Source organism: Cucurbita maxima, unplaced genomic scaffold, assembly GCF_002738345.1.
Source record: "Cucurbita maxima cultivar Rimu unplaced genomic scaffold, Cmax_1.0 Cma_Scf00001, whole genome shotgun sequence".
NCBI lineage: Eukaryota > Viridiplantae > Streptophyta > Magnoliopsida > Cucurbitales > Cucurbitaceae > Cucurbita > Cucurbita maxima.
Window position 1 is genome coordinate 10,278,025 of NW_019272017.1, and position 16,140 is coordinate 10,294,164.

General features: G+C 35.1%; 1 pseudogene; it reads right to left on the reverse strand.

The window, feature by feature from the left end:
• LOC111487991 overlaps positions 1 to 16,140 on the reverse strand; it is a 601,695-nt pseudogene that overhangs the window by 232,216 nt on the left and 353,339 nt on the right.

The following is a 16,140-nucleotide window of genomic DNA, read 5'->3' on the forward strand; positions in this document are numbered from 1 at the left end:
AAGTAAATAAAAAGTCCTAAAAACTCTAAATTGTAACCCACCCAAAATTTAGAACAATCAAACTTCACTCTTCTTCAATGTGGCATGCATTGAAACATGTTTTGATAATTTTGACAACTTTTTCTTCACATCGTCATTGAAGTATATTGTATGATTGATGTTTTTTGGTTCATATCATTCTCCACTTCTTCAAGAGGATTCGTCATCGAATCTATTTGTGAAACTTTGCTGCAAAAAATAAGTTATGGAAATACGATGGACCTCACAACACTCTCTCACGAGTATACACTGAAGGAATTTTGGGCCACTCTTTTTATACTCAGTTACACAAATGAACCTCTCATTCTCACCTCTCAAAATTTGAAATAGAGTAAAGATTGAATTTTGAATTCTGGGTCGATTAAAAACTAAAAAAATAAAAATAAATAAAAATCAAATTGAGAAAAAATGCAAAGGAAACATATATCCGATCTTGAGCCTGAAGCTCTGATACCAAATGATATATTAAGGAACCACTACAAGGGGAGTAAGATTCAAATTACCTTGTTGATCAAATATCTCAAGGCAAGAACATTGTTTGAGATTCGAATCACTCCACAAGAAAGATCGATCATGTCTAGCTTGAATGATTCTTGTTGATCAAATATCTCAAACACTTGTTTGAGATTCGAATCACTCCACAAGCAAGATTGATCATGTCGAGCTTGAATGATTCTATATGCAACCTAAACTACATAGAATTGCAAAGAAACTTAGTCATTGGCTAAAGAAGAGCACAAATGCTTCTTTTACTACCTTTTCCAAGTCTCTTACAAATACAACATACATGGTTTCATATAGCCTCAAAATGAAACTACTAGGCATTCCAAAAATGGTAACATTCATACTTAATGGTCATAATTAACCATTATGTAATTGTAACCTAAAGTAAATAAAAAGTCCTAAAAACTCTAAATTGTAACCCACCCAAAATTTAGAACGATCAAACTTCACTCTTCTCCAATGTGGCATGCATTGAAACATGTTTTGATAATTTTGACAATTTTTTCTTCACATCGTCATTGAAGTATATTGTATGATTGATGTTTTTTGGTTCATATCAATGAGATTATTTGTTTTTCGAGCAAAGTGTCACAATCGCACTTCGCGGACAATATCAGCATATGCTTGAGTCTCGAGTTACGTTTGAAAGAAATGTTTTAAAAATGTGAGCGAGAAAATACATTAAAAACAATTTTAAAGAAAGAAATTTTATAAGCTACAAGTAGGCAACAACAATGACTTTGATGATATATAACCCGAGTAGGAAGAATTGACAACTAATCACATTCCCCTATAGTACATTTTGGGGCATTTTTTCCCTGACGAGTGTTGACATGATTTTGGTGAGCGGTCATATACCCATTGACACAAGAGTAATAGTAAAGACCTATCTAATGTGAAAGCAAGTAAAAGAGGTTTGGAACGGGCATGCAGCAATGGACAATACGTCCTGGACAAGCATGACCAGGACGTTCGACATGTGGCAACATGAAATAGACCTTGGATAAGCATGACCATGACATCCTTTTCCACTCAATTGGTTGACGTCTGATGTCTTTTGACTAAGCAATATGTCGTGAGGAAATCGTCGGAGGAAAAACAACCCATTGTTTGAAGAAGGAAAAAAGACCGAAAGAACACAAGGGAGAGACAGACATATTTTAGATTATGCTCAAGACCCAATGATTTATTTTTCCTTTGATTGGCATATTTAAAAAACAATTCTATGTTAAAAATGGAAAGGAGTGAGCAACTCAATTAACGTTGGTCCACTAGATGTGACCATCCCACTAACTTTTTATGTGGCTATCCTTACACAGTGATTTATCTAATCTCTTTTAATTGACTCTTCGCGATCTCAGCGATGTAGGATGAGGCTGACTTTCAAGGCTCTCGATGCACTTCCAGCTGATCTCGATACTGAAGAGTTTCTTCTATCTGCTAGGAAGTGTTGAAAACTACTTCTCCGTTCATTGAGTTTACGTGTCTTCTCTGTCAGAGTCCTACTTTCTTCGCTGAAACATTCTTCTCCTTTGCGTGATATCGTGCGGCCTCCTTGTGCTTGATGTCTTCTTGGTTGTGACACGAACAATAGGGTTAGTCTGCATCCATAGAAGCAACTGGATCTTATATGATGCCTTCTCGGCCTTGTGGATAACTTCGACTGGTCCGTAGTATTTTCACACGAGTTTTTAGTTCTTGTTACTTTGAACTCGAAGCTGATCTAACTTCAACTTGATTAGAACTCTCTCCTCTTGAAATTGTCGTGGCAGACGCTTCCGGTCGGCTCTTCTCTTCATCTGAATGGATGGGATTCCTACGTGAACAAGTGTTGTTTTAGAGGTTTGTCTCTGTCTACCTCCTTCGGCGGAAGTGTTGGCTTGGTGTCTCTGCCTAACCTTTGGGTGATTAAGAACAACGGTCTTTGTAGGTTTAATGAACCTGGCTGTTAGCAAGTCATTTATCCGTTTGTAAAATTCAGCTAGCTCAGGTTGAGTCGTATGACATTCATTTGTGGCGGGCGGTCTCGCCCTCGACATAACATCAATCTCATGATCTATCTGCCCATGTATTTTTTGGACTTGGGTTGCGGTGTTCATGTAGTGGCTGCTAGGTTTCTGTTCGAGTGAGCACAATCAAGCTCTTCTCTTCAAATATGGCAATGGCAGCAAGCGTAGGTTCGTCATGACTAAGATCCTTTCTCATTTTCATCCCTCTTGGTTGACGGGTGTTTGTCTGAATAATTGTCAGGTTGGACTCCATTACTATTAAGCATTTTTCTAGGGCATGAGAATGATTTTGTGTTCTAATAGGAAGTCCATCTATAACACAATGTCGAAGTCATTTATCTTGACTATCACAAAGTTGGTTTTTCTGATCATGTCTCCCACTTGATTCGAGTTTTCTTCGTAACTCCTAGGATAGGTAAAACTACCGAATTGACAACCTTCATCTTCCTTGTGTCTTGATGCCAAAAGATGTTCAAGCATTTTGTTTCGGTTTCTGTCATGAAGTTGTGGGTGGCTCTAGAGTCGAAAATGATGTTTCAGAACGCTTTGTGATTAACCCGAGCCTCGACATACACAAGACCACGTTCCACTGGCTCCTCTATCTCTTCCACTCTCTTTTGGCGAGCAGACAAATACTTTAGTGCCTCCACGTGGGGGTGTGCAACATTCTAAACTAACGCCCCTAATGTTCTTATCCAAATTAGAGGCGTCACTACATGCATGACTTTAATAACATATGCAAGAATTTAAATAAAAACATTTCAAACGAAGTAATGAACTTATACGTTTAGTTTAAAACAAGAAATACTCAGTAAGTAACCTTATTGTTGGGGTTGGGTAATGAAAACACACATGATAGGACCTATCCTTTAAAGTCATAGCATGACCTTGAGCTCTTTCCAATTTCGGGCAAGGTTGGATGTGTGGTACTTCCCCACACATGGCCAACGTACGCGCACATGCACCCACCAGATAGGCTCTATCCGTACCCCTTGGGCCTGGCTTGGTAGGGAACAACGCACTAACACGTCGTCAGACGCCATAGAAAGGGAAAGACCAACATGATATCACAGTGAACATAAATATCGAAAGTACGCATACTTAAGTGCAAATATACACTATCACAAATAGCAAGTAATAAGTAAATTATTGTTTTCATCCAGAGTTTACTACATTCTCTATTCAATCAATCAAGAACTCCAAACCAAGTACCGGTAACATCATTAATGGGTGTCATTGATTTCACTAAACTAATAAAAACCGTAATAAAATGTAAACTATAATAACGAGAGTATGTTATAACACAAACTAATTGTTAAACACAAATGAATGATATTGGTGATATTGGATCGGATGTAACTTTCCGCTACTTATTCTTATGTGCTAACCTATTCTCTTCACCTGAGGATATTGAGTCTCGCCTTACACCTTAAATGCACACTCGTAAGCTTCTGTGAGTCAAGACTTTTTCGTGTCTATTTCTCAACTAATCGTTGTAGTATTAGTTTCTATATCTCTATTTACTTTTAAGACTTATCCGCCTCAACGCAATAAGCATCCATAATTTTAAGAAGTGCAACTACCATTAATAACCCAAGTATGGGGAGCTCCATCCAATCAAACCTAATAATTGTATGTCTATTTTAAGAAAAATATATTTAGTGATTTTAGAAATAGGAAATAGATTTATACATTTTAGGAATAAATGATTATGATAAAATATTTTGGAAATGGATTTATGTATTTTAAGAATAAATAATTATGATAAGATATTTTATGAATAAATTATCTAGTCTAGGTATCTAGGTATGTTTTATCACCAAATTCCAAACAATTTCAAGTAATATAATATTTTAGATTCAGATATTTTTTTATGAAAATTATTTAAATATTTTAAAAATTAAGATATCTGTTTATTAAAAAAAAAAAAAAAAAAAAAAAAAAAAAGGTATTTTAGAAATAAATGATGAGATGTTTTATAGTTGGGTAACAATTACATTTCTCTCCCAATCTCTTCTCTGTCTTCTCTAGCTCTTTCCTTTTTCTTTGTTTTCTTCTTCACTAACCATTAATTATCTCATTTTCACATTAAGAAAGGGAGTAAAATGATCCAAATCTCTTCTCGGATTCTATTCTCAGTCTCTATCTCTATCTAATTTTCCGTACAATTTGCTTCATCCCATTTAATATAAATATATTTTTAACCTATATTAAAAACATAATATACATTTATATAGATAAAGTAGGTTTCTTCGTAATAAACTCATTATGCTTTTTGGAACTTTCAATCTTCCACATCCGCATTCAGCAACTACTAGGGGTGTACATGGTTCGAGTTGGATTGGGTTGAGAGATTTGTTTGACCCAACCCAAAAGTTCGGGTTGGTTGGATTGGTAACCTAACCCAACCCAACCCAAAACTTTTTCTAACCTAGGTTTGGGTTCGGGTTTGGTTGTCAATTTTTGTTTTAGTTTTATTAATCCACATTTATAATTATTCGGATACAAAGATAAAATATATTAAAAGTTCACAAACAAACACAAATTAATCTATAATTATTCAAAATAAAAAAACAAATTCGGTAAAAAACAATCTAACCTATTAACATAGTTCAACATTATCATAAGACTAAAGACAACTAAATACCAATATTTGTTTAGAATTTAAAGTAACAAAAATATGAGATAGATAAAAAAAAAATAATAAATTCAATAAAAAAACAAGAAGCGAAAATTCTAACATATTAACATAGTTCAACATTGTCATAAAAATAACTAAATACCGATATTTTTTTAGAATTAGTTAAAGTAACAAAAATATAAGATAGATCATGAAATTAAATAAAATACAAAAAAATTTAGTGTGCGCTCATACGGGTGCTTACAAAATCCTAAACTATTATAAAAAATAAAACTAATAACAAAATATAATAAAATAACAAAATAATATAAAAGAAATTAAAATTTATAATTAAAATTCATAATATGCTTAGCTAAAAATAATAAAAGCTCAAGTCTAGCTATATTAGTCGAAGTACCACTCTAGCAAATAATGAAGGATTTTTAATATAGCTTATATATTTTTATTTGGATCGGGTCGCTCGAATCAATCTTAGGATTTTGTCCTACGAACTGAAACTGAACCAATTCATTTCGAGTTTAGAAAAATGAACCCAACCCTACCCTAAATGTTAATCCAACCTAACCCAACCCTTATAGTTCAGATTGGGTTGGTCCGAGTTGTTGGATTGTCGGGTTGAATGTACACCCCTAGCAACAGCGTTTTACAAAACTTTACAAATGTTGATGGTTGAAGAAGAAAATTTGTGCTACTTTTCGTTTTTAATTTTGAAACTCATGTTATATATGATAATTTGAATTCATTTCGAGTTTAGAAAAATGAACCCACCCCTACCCTAAATGCTAATCCAACCTAACCCAACCCTTATAGTTCAGATTGGGTTGGTCCGAGTTGTTGGATTGTCGGGTTGAATGTACACCTCTAGCAACAACGTTTTACAAAACTTTACAAATGTTGATGGTTGAAGAAGAAAATTTGTGCTACTTTTCGTTTTTAATTTTGAAACTCGATAATTTGAATTGAGATGATGTGGGTAGTATATTATATGTATAACTTTACTTCTAAAATATATTTTGATATTGAAAATTGAAAACTTAAAATAACTTTTTTTAGAATAATAAATTGAGAAATATTCACCTTTAACACCTCTCATCCATCCCTCTTGAAAAATTCATTAAAGAGGGTTCATAAAACAATTCCGTCCACCTACAAACTACCAACATTAATTAGTTCAAGAAACACATAACCACATAGGAATAATTTTGGAAATATAAATGGTAGAAGTTTGAACAATTTTTTCATCTGTCTTCACATATTGTTGAAGTAACCAAATGCTACCAACAAAGTAGATGTGGAGATGAAGCACACCACACAAAGTAGATGAGACTGATATCTTTTCTTTCCGTGAACTATAGTCTAAGTTATTACCTTTTACAGTTTGTTGGAAACTCGATTCTTCATTGGAGCGGACCCAGAGGAACTTACTATTGAGTAGGACTATTGGGACACTTCCAACCACATTTTCTTCACTAGACTTCCTCCTTATACTCCCTTCAAACTAAAGGAATTAATTTGGGAGGACGACTTTGTGTGAGTGTGTCTGATTTTGAATTTCAACCTTTGATCTGTAACTCAACTTAGAATGCAGAGTTTGATCCTCTTGACAACTTGATCTCGGACGAATTAGCCTTAGATTCTTTCATCATATATGCTCTTCTTAGTTTTCTAAGCTAACGAAATCCTCGATTTTGAATAAAATGGGTTGGAAACAAGAGTTTGTGTTTTACCTCCAAACTCCAAAGCTTACTTGATATTAAAATTCTCTAAATGGACACACCCTTAGAGTTGGACACACCATAGAGTTATTGTCCTTCAAAGTTTTCTATGGAAATGTATCTTACACGACGAATTCACATGTAGCCTCTAATTGAATTTTTCAAGCTCATTGGGACTCCTTGAATGATGGACCGAATTGGAGAAATAGGTTTGAGACATTTTGGACGCTTCCTTCTTTCACCAAACTTGTGGGTAATCTTATTTAAAAGATATAGAAATAACTTTGGAGTAAATAGTGGACTATAGCTCTCGAATATGGAGAGAACCCGAGAACTTGATACCCAAAAACAAAACTCTTATAACTCGCGATTGAAGACTCGACGTTGCTTGTTGCTTGCTCCAAATGAATGCCCATGGCTCATAATTTTTAGAGGAAGGACCCACTACCTTTGAAATTTCTAGAACCATCATGATTTTGCAGTCGATCTTTCTAGATTTTTATGTTGAAAAACTTGCTATGATTAGAGTTTTGCGGATTTTAGTTTTGAATTCTCACCGTTGGATGTGATAAGCTATAGATGTTCTAAATCATATCCAATTTTGTTGGAGATTCAACGGCTATAAAGTGATTATGTGCACAAGGATACTATGAAGTATTCTGATTTTGATTGTGTCATTGACAATTTCTTAATATCCTGTTTCTTTTGTTTCTTTTGTTGTGACGAAAGCTGAACGAATGTACTCACAACACAAACGAACGAAATTACACAAAGATACACCAAGATATTTACGTGGTTCGGAGAGAAGAAGTTCTCTTACGTCCATGGGTAGCAACCAACCACTAATAATCAAAGTGTTACAAGTGAATACCTCACAATCACACTACAAAGACTCACCAAAATGTCACTCAAAAAATATAATGTGACACACAATACTCTCACAAATTCTGACATCAAATTCCGATATCAAATTCAGATATCAACTACCTCCTAGACAAGTTCATTATATAGGAACAATTGTTTGAATCATCAAACGTTATGAAATTAAATAAGATTAATATTAAAATGGTTACAAAATTAATATCCAAATTAATAATATTCTAGTTCTAAATTGATGAGAGTTAATAACTATATTAAATAAAAAACTTAGAGCAATTTACAACAATCTCTCATAAGATTTGAATCAAGTCGATAACTGATTTGGTTGTCACCACCTCAAGCCTCATTACCTATATCAAAAAGAATTTTCTTTTTCTTCATAAACTCATTTATAACCAATTTCGTTTTGACCTTTCGGAAGTTGCACCAAATTCCAAGTTTGATTTTGAATAACATCTCGGTAACTATTAGAAACTTCATAAATCATAGGGAAAACATATACTATTGTATCATCAAACCTTGCAGGTTTTCGAATTTTCTTTCATGGTCTATTCTTGGCAATGGACTTGGGTTCCTCCACTCTTTCATTTACGAGGCTTTGCTCCATCTGCTCTAAGACATTAGAATTACTATCTACCTGATCAATAGGTTCTTCAGTAGGAGCAACCATATCGAGAGAGAACACCACCTTCTCCACTTACTTTGATACCTCGTCATTATGTTCAATCTTCTGCAAAAACAAATAGAGTTTATTTTCCACAACACTCTTCTGCATATATTTCGCCTCAAGCTTGTCCCATAGTTCTTTTGCCATGGTCACCTTTATAAATGGATATTTCTGATCCTTGCCAAGATAGGATCGAATAATTCCACAAGCTTGTCGATTTAATTTCTTCAATTCGGCGTCTGTCATGTATTTAGGCATCTCCTCTTGGAGAGAAGTATCAAGATCTTGCATGGCCAGCAAATCTCTAACTTTGCCTAACCAAACACCAAAATTATTGGTTCCATCAAATTTCTTTACTTCGAGATTAGAACTCAAAATTCTCAATCCACACCGTGATTTAATTCTAGATGATTCTACCATTTGTAATAAGTAATCTGGATGAAACTAGGAAAACACAATTCTTGAAAATTGATTTTCAAGAAAACAAGCACGACCATGAGCACGTCTAGTGGTCGATGAGGTCAAAACTTTCACAATACCCCAAACACCACAATCAGGCTTTGATACCACTTGTTGTGACGAAAGCAGAACGAATGTACTCACAACACCAATGAACGAAATTACACAAAGAGACACAAAGATATTTACGTGGTTCGGAGAGAAGAAATTTCCCTACATTCACGAGTAGCAACCAATCACCAATAATCAAAGTGTTACAAGTGAATACCTCACTATCACACTACAAAGACTCTCACCAAAACGTCACTCAAGAAATACAATGTGACACACAATACTCTCACAAATTCTGATATCAAATTTCGATATCAACTACCTCCTAGACAAGCCCATTATAATAGGAACAATTGTTTGAATCATCAAACGTTACACGGAATCAAATAAGATTAATATTAAATATGGTTACAAAATTAATAACCAAATTAATAATATTCTTATTTAATCAACGGTTATAAGAGTTAATAACTAAATTAAATAAAAAACTTATGATAATTTACGACATCTTTAATAACCATGAAACTGCACTCAAACTAATGTCGATCACATATCCATAAGTATTTTTGTAATCATCAATGTTTCATCCTGACCATGTTCTTCTTAATGTGAATACAATGATCAATAGCTCACAATACATGACAAATAACTCTTTTCCAGCTTCTAAATGACTTATCTTTGGTGATGTCATAAACCATCTCAGCAAACTTTCTGAGAACATAAGATCGGGTCTAGTCGTAGTTTAATATCTCAAACTCTCAACGAAACTTCCATAAATTGTAGCATCAAAATTTTCACTTTCATCGTGCTTGCTCAAGTTCGAACCGACTTCTGTAAGAGTATTTGTTAGAAACCACGACCATCCACAATGGAATGATATTGTCCACTTAAGCCTAAGCTCTCATGGCTTTACTTTTAGTTTTCCCAATAGGCCTCATACTAATGAAGATGTATTCTTTACTTATAAACTCATTATCATCTCCTTAATTACCCAACGTGGGACTCTCTCCCAACAACCCTCAACTATATTGACATGAAAAAGATTCTCCATTTTTATCATTTACTTAAAAGACAAATTATTAAGAAATTAGCTGAAACCACGTTCCAGTTAGAGTAATTTTGAGAATAGAATGATTAAGAAAAGCATAAAAAGAATTCAAAGTTACTAACTTTACCAACAAGGTGCATATTCTTTTTTCGTGGCTCAATTATAGAAACTTCATGGTTAAGTGTGCTTTGCTTTGAGCAATTCGAGTCAGGTGACCGCCTTGAAATTTTATAGGATATATGTGAGTGAGGACAAAACATGCTAGAAGGACTTGTGTTGGTTTGTGAGGATAGTTTTTACTCTTAGAAGCGAAAAGTAACTAATATGACCATGTCACAAGGGATGTAGTAGAACGTCGGAGCCATCACATGCCAAATCTGAATTCCAAAGCCTGATTCGAATCTTGGACATGGGTCATTACAAATAGGAATAGAGCGGTACCGCTTCTAATAAGATGTGGTTCGGGATGAACCAATGCAGAAGCTGGTGGACATGTGACACCCAGGTAAAAAAGTGGTACATCAATGAATTGAGACCACATCAGAATATGAGGATACTAAGAAATGCTTAAAAAGAATTGAATGTTCCTACATATACAACAAAGTGCACCTTCCTTTTTTATGACTCAATCATAAGAATTCCATAATTAAGCATGTTTTGCTTGGAATAATTCTATGTTGAGTGACCTCTAGAGAATTTTAATAACTTAGCCTAAAATTTCCTAAAATTCCTCTAACTTTGATAATTTCTTTTGCTAAATGAAGCTTATTAACTCACATTCTCCAGTAAGTTTGACTTTGCTCGAGATTCATGACTTTAAGCAACTTTTGCATGTCTGCAAATTTAATCCTTTCTAGGGTTTTAGTGAGAATGTCCAACCTTACTTGGTCCCTAGTCAACTTTGTCTTCTTCCAATTTCTTCCACTCCTCTCTTCTGTGGAGAAATTTTTTCATCAGACTTACATGTAGAAACTTCTTGTAACGTACTCCTCTGTTTTCAACCTTCTTTTTTGGCCTACCAATAGGTTTCTTTGGTTGAGATGACAAGTTTGAAGTCTTATATTTCTTACACCCTAGTGGTCTTCCTCTAGACCTCCTTGGTTGATATGGTAAGTCCAATGAAACACAACAACTAGTAGGTTGCTATTCGCTGATTGAGGCAACCTCTAGTTTCTTCTTGGATCTGTACTTCAGTTCCTTTTTCTCCCTACCAATTGGTTTCTTCTTCACTTTCTTTGGCCAATGCCTATGGATACTTTTGGAAGATGTTAATGGTATTTCAATAGTATCTTATACATGTAGTTTTGCAACCATTTTACTTTCATCAACAGGGCTCCGGCTTAGTTGTATATCCTGAGTAACAGGCGGACTATCTCCACTCTACTACCTTTTTCTATCATTTGACCAAAGCTAATAATATCGCTTTTCAAACTTGGGATGTAATACACCTTGGTCAATAGAAGATCGTCGTTCTTACACTGGAACAAGATATATCCATAGCTTTGGATCGGTACAATTGATCCATCGCAAAGCTTCATATTTCAAACTAACTTCTCTTCAAGCTTCTTGAACTTTGCTCGATCACCGATTATGTGGTTGTTAGCTTTGTTGTTTAGGTACCACATGCTTGTCTCTACTTGGTCTTCTCCGTCTATGAAGGGGTTTGTCATAACCTTTTCTTCCTTGAGTATCAATATATTGGTCATGTTCTCGACCAACATCAATGCGCCCTCTTCCTCATCCGTGAACATGAGGGTTGCCTCCTCATAGCGCTCCTTGTTGCGGCACTCTACCGCATAATGCCCATATTTTTCAAAAGAGTAACACTTGATCATACTCTTGTCCTTCTAAGGGATAGCATTGTCATGGATTTATGAGGTATTTTCACGTTTACTACCACATCCGCGACCTTTAATTTTCTTGGTATGGCTGCCACATCCCCTCATACTTGAAAAAGAAGAGTCGGCTGCATCATTCTTTTTCGTCCGTGCGAGCCACTTCTCATGTGTGAGTAAGAGATATTTCTCCTCCTCATTTCTCATAGCCATGAAGTCTCTCCTCATGGACCTTAAGACGACCAACAAAATTTTCAATCAACATGTTCTTGAGGTCGCTGAACTACTCGATGGAGGTAACAATCTACATGCATCTTGGGGAACAACTCGAAGGAACTTCTTAACAACAAAGATCTCATCCACGATGTCGCCTAATGAATGGATGCCGCTGACGATCGTCGTCAACTTCATGACAAAGTCGTCTATTGACTCATCGTCCTTCATGCAGATAACCTCGAACTCACTCTTCATGGTCTGCACCTTTGCTTCCTTGACGCATGCCACACCCAAATGCATTGTTTGCACTATCTCCCACGCTGCCTTTGTCGAGTCCTTCTTTGCCACCATGTGAAGAACGTCCTCCGGGACTGCTTGGTAGATGACGACAAGAGTGATCCTAATCGTGAAATTAGTCATGAGAGCTTATGCTCAAAGTGGACAATATCATACTATTGTAGAGAGGTCGTGATATCTAACATGATATCAGAGCCACCTAAAGTGTCGAACAGCAAGTGTACTTTGTTCGAGGGCCCTAGAGAATGGAGTCGAGCCTCGATTAAGGGGAGACTATTTGAGAGCTCCATAAGCCTCAGGGAAGGCTTATAGTGTACTTTGTTCGAGGGGAGGATTGTTGAGGATTATTGGGAATGAGTCCCACATGGGTTAATTTAGTAGAAGATCATGGGTTTGTAAGTGGGGGAGGGGAGGATTGTTGAGGATTATTGGGAATGAGTTCCACATTGGTTAATTTAGTGGAAGATCATGGGTTTGTAAGTGGGGAATACTATATGAAGCCTCTTGGGGAAGCCCAAAGCAAAGCCATGAGAGCTTATGCTCAAAGTGGACAATATCACACTATTGTGGAAAGTTGTGATTCCTAACACTCCTCAACATTGTCACCTATGCTTGTAAGTTAACATGCATCTTTATCGACCATGTTGTGTAGTTACTATATGTGAGTAACGGGTATTGGAGCGTTACACTCCCCTCTCTTCCATTCCTTGCCCTCTCTTACTCCACTCCTTGTCGTTGTCACATCTCCTCTAGTGACTTTGTATGGTGTTGGCATTTGTTTCAGCATCCTAGCAAACAACTTGAGGGGAGAGATCTTTTACACTCCCCTCTCTTTCACTCCTTGTCATTGTCACATCTTCTCCAGTGACTTTGTATGGTGTTGGCATTTGTTTCAGCATCCTAGTAAACAACTTGAGGGGAGAGATCTTTTTGAACAAAGTAACTTCCACTCCCTTCCACTCCTTGTCACATCTCCTCCAGTGACTTTGTATGGTGTTGGCATTTGTTTCAGCATCATAGCAAACAATTTGAGGGGAGAGATCTTTTTGAACAAAGAAACTTTAATCACTTAGCTTTTCAATTCTGTTTGTTGTTATGAAAAGATCATATATATCCTGAGTATTTAAGCAGGGGAGGCACTAAAAAATTTCCTAAACTTTCTCCACAACTTAGAAACTATTGGCAATTTTGTTAAAAAAAAGACTAACCATTTTAATGAACTTATTAATTCAATAACTATTGAACAATTATCCTAAAATAATTTTCTAAAACTTTCTAACAAATTTCCTAAACTTTGTACACAAGTTAGAAACTACTGCAATTTTGTTTAAAAAAATTAACCATTTTAATGAACTTATAAGTCAATAACTACGGCACAATTATCCAAAAATTTCTCTCAATTAATTTTTTTTTTTTACTCTAAGTAAAGCTTATTAATTAATAGATATACCTTATTTTCTTCTCCAACCTAGACATAGCTTTTGTGTTGCACAACATATATTTCTTACTTCAAATACCCATTTATTTAGAATTTAGTAGGTCGACTTCCATCCATTTTAATGTACTTTCCAATTATTTTATACAACAATAGCTAGAAGAAAACAAATAGCTTATAAATGAGTCATAAGGATTTCTTCATAATCCACAATATATTTTTTTCTTATGCCCTTTGACGATAGCTCTTACCTCATACTTCCCAACTTTACCAGTTTGCTCAAGTATTTTTATGTGCAAAATTAACTCCAAGAAGCTTTTAAGTTCTTTGGTTGGTGTACTAACTGCTATATTTCATTTCTTTTTATTACATCAATCTTTTAATCTATTACAACTTTTCATTTTTCATTTTGAATGATCTCATCAAATTTATAGAATTTGCGATACAAATAAAGTAAAATCAACATGATCATCTTCTATCATCTTTCTTAAAGCATCATAGATCTCTAGCATATTTCTTGATGACACAGGTGAGATAAAGTGTCAAAACTCAAATGTTCATGATGAAGTTTATTAGAAATGAAGTATCATTTACTAAATTTTGTGTCTGTGTTGGTAATCATATGTAGCTTTGTTATGAGAACTTCAACTTGGATCTAATCTTACACATATTTTCTTTGAAGATTAAATCATGCCCTTTTGGTAGAATCTGCCTTACAATTAAAAGCTTGTGTTTGAGATTGTAACATAACGAACTTCAGTGGCTCACTTCTCTGGCTTCTTTATCTTGACAAGAGTATATTATTTTCCTTTTGATTTTAATCTTTTTGTTGTCACTAATTTTCACCTCATTATGAAGAGATTCATCCAAGATAAGAGAAAAACATCCTTCTTTCCCCATCATGTGGTTACAACAACTGCTATCTAGATAGCACATGTGTTTGATACTTGTTTCTTAAACATCGAAGGGGAGGAAAAGAAGGTTGGATATGACCCATGATCGAAATATTTCGAAACAAATAAAAAAACGAGGAAGAAAAACTTGAGCGGAGAGAGCTTTTGGAGCAAAGAAACCTTACGCATTTAACTTTTCAATTCTCTTTATTGTTGTGATAGAGATGAGTATTTATAATAGAGAACGCACCAACAAATTTCCTAAATTTTCTCTACATGTTAAAACCACTAGCTTTTCAATTCTATTTGTTGTTGTGATAGAGTATACATGTGATGAGTATTTACAATGGAGGACGGAACAAATCTCCTAAACTTTCTCTCCAAGTTTGAAACCACTCACACTTCCCTCCAATAAATCCCTAACTATTTTCTATACTTATGAGTTAATAACTATTTTTACCAAGTCAAGTTTAATGCTCATTTCGAAGAAATCTGACATGTTTGCAAAGCTTAATCCTTACTAGGGCCTAGAATATTTTTGGCTTGACTTTGCTTAGGATTCTTTACTTCAAACAATTTCGACATGTTTGCAAAACTTAACCCTTGTTAGGGACTTGGTGAAAATATTTGCATGTTGATTTTTAGTCTCAACATTGCTTGGTCATTGGTCAAGTTCGTATTCTTCATAAGAAATTTAATTGCACAACATGCAATTTCTTCTGCTTCTCTCTTCTATGTAGGGACTTCTTATCTTGTAGGATACTCCTTTTGTCTTTCAAACTTCTTTTTAGACATGTCTCTAGCCTTCTTTGGTTGAGAGGACAAGTTTGATGTCTATTAGATGAACATGACTCTCCACAATGGTATGATATTGTCCACTTTGAGCATAAGCTCTCATGACTTTGCTTTGGGCTTCCCCAAAAGGCCTCATAGCAATGGAGAGAGCATTCCTTGATTACAAACTCATGATCATTCCCTAAATTAGCCGATGTGGGACTTTCATCCAACACCTCCCCTTGAACAAAGTACGCCTCCCCTTAATTGAGGCTTAACTCCTTTTTCTTTTGGAGTCTTATTCATTTTTTACTATGCCTTCGAGGAGCCTCGACTCCTTTTTCTTTTGGAGTTCTTTGTTTGACATTTGAGGATTCTATTGACATGACTAAGTACATTTGAGGATTCTATTGACATGACTAAGTTTATACCATGTTAGACGAACACGACTCTCCACAATAGTATGATATTGTTCACTTTGAGCATAAGCTCTCATGGCTTTGCTTTGGGCTTCCCCAAAAGGCCTCATACTTATGGAGAGAGTATTCCTTGATTATAAACCCATGATCATTCCCTAAATTAGTCGATTTGGGACTTTCATCCAACACTGATATCAGAATAATGGGCAGAACCCGCATCCATATTTTATCTAATAAATGCATCCCTTCCAGAAGTCGA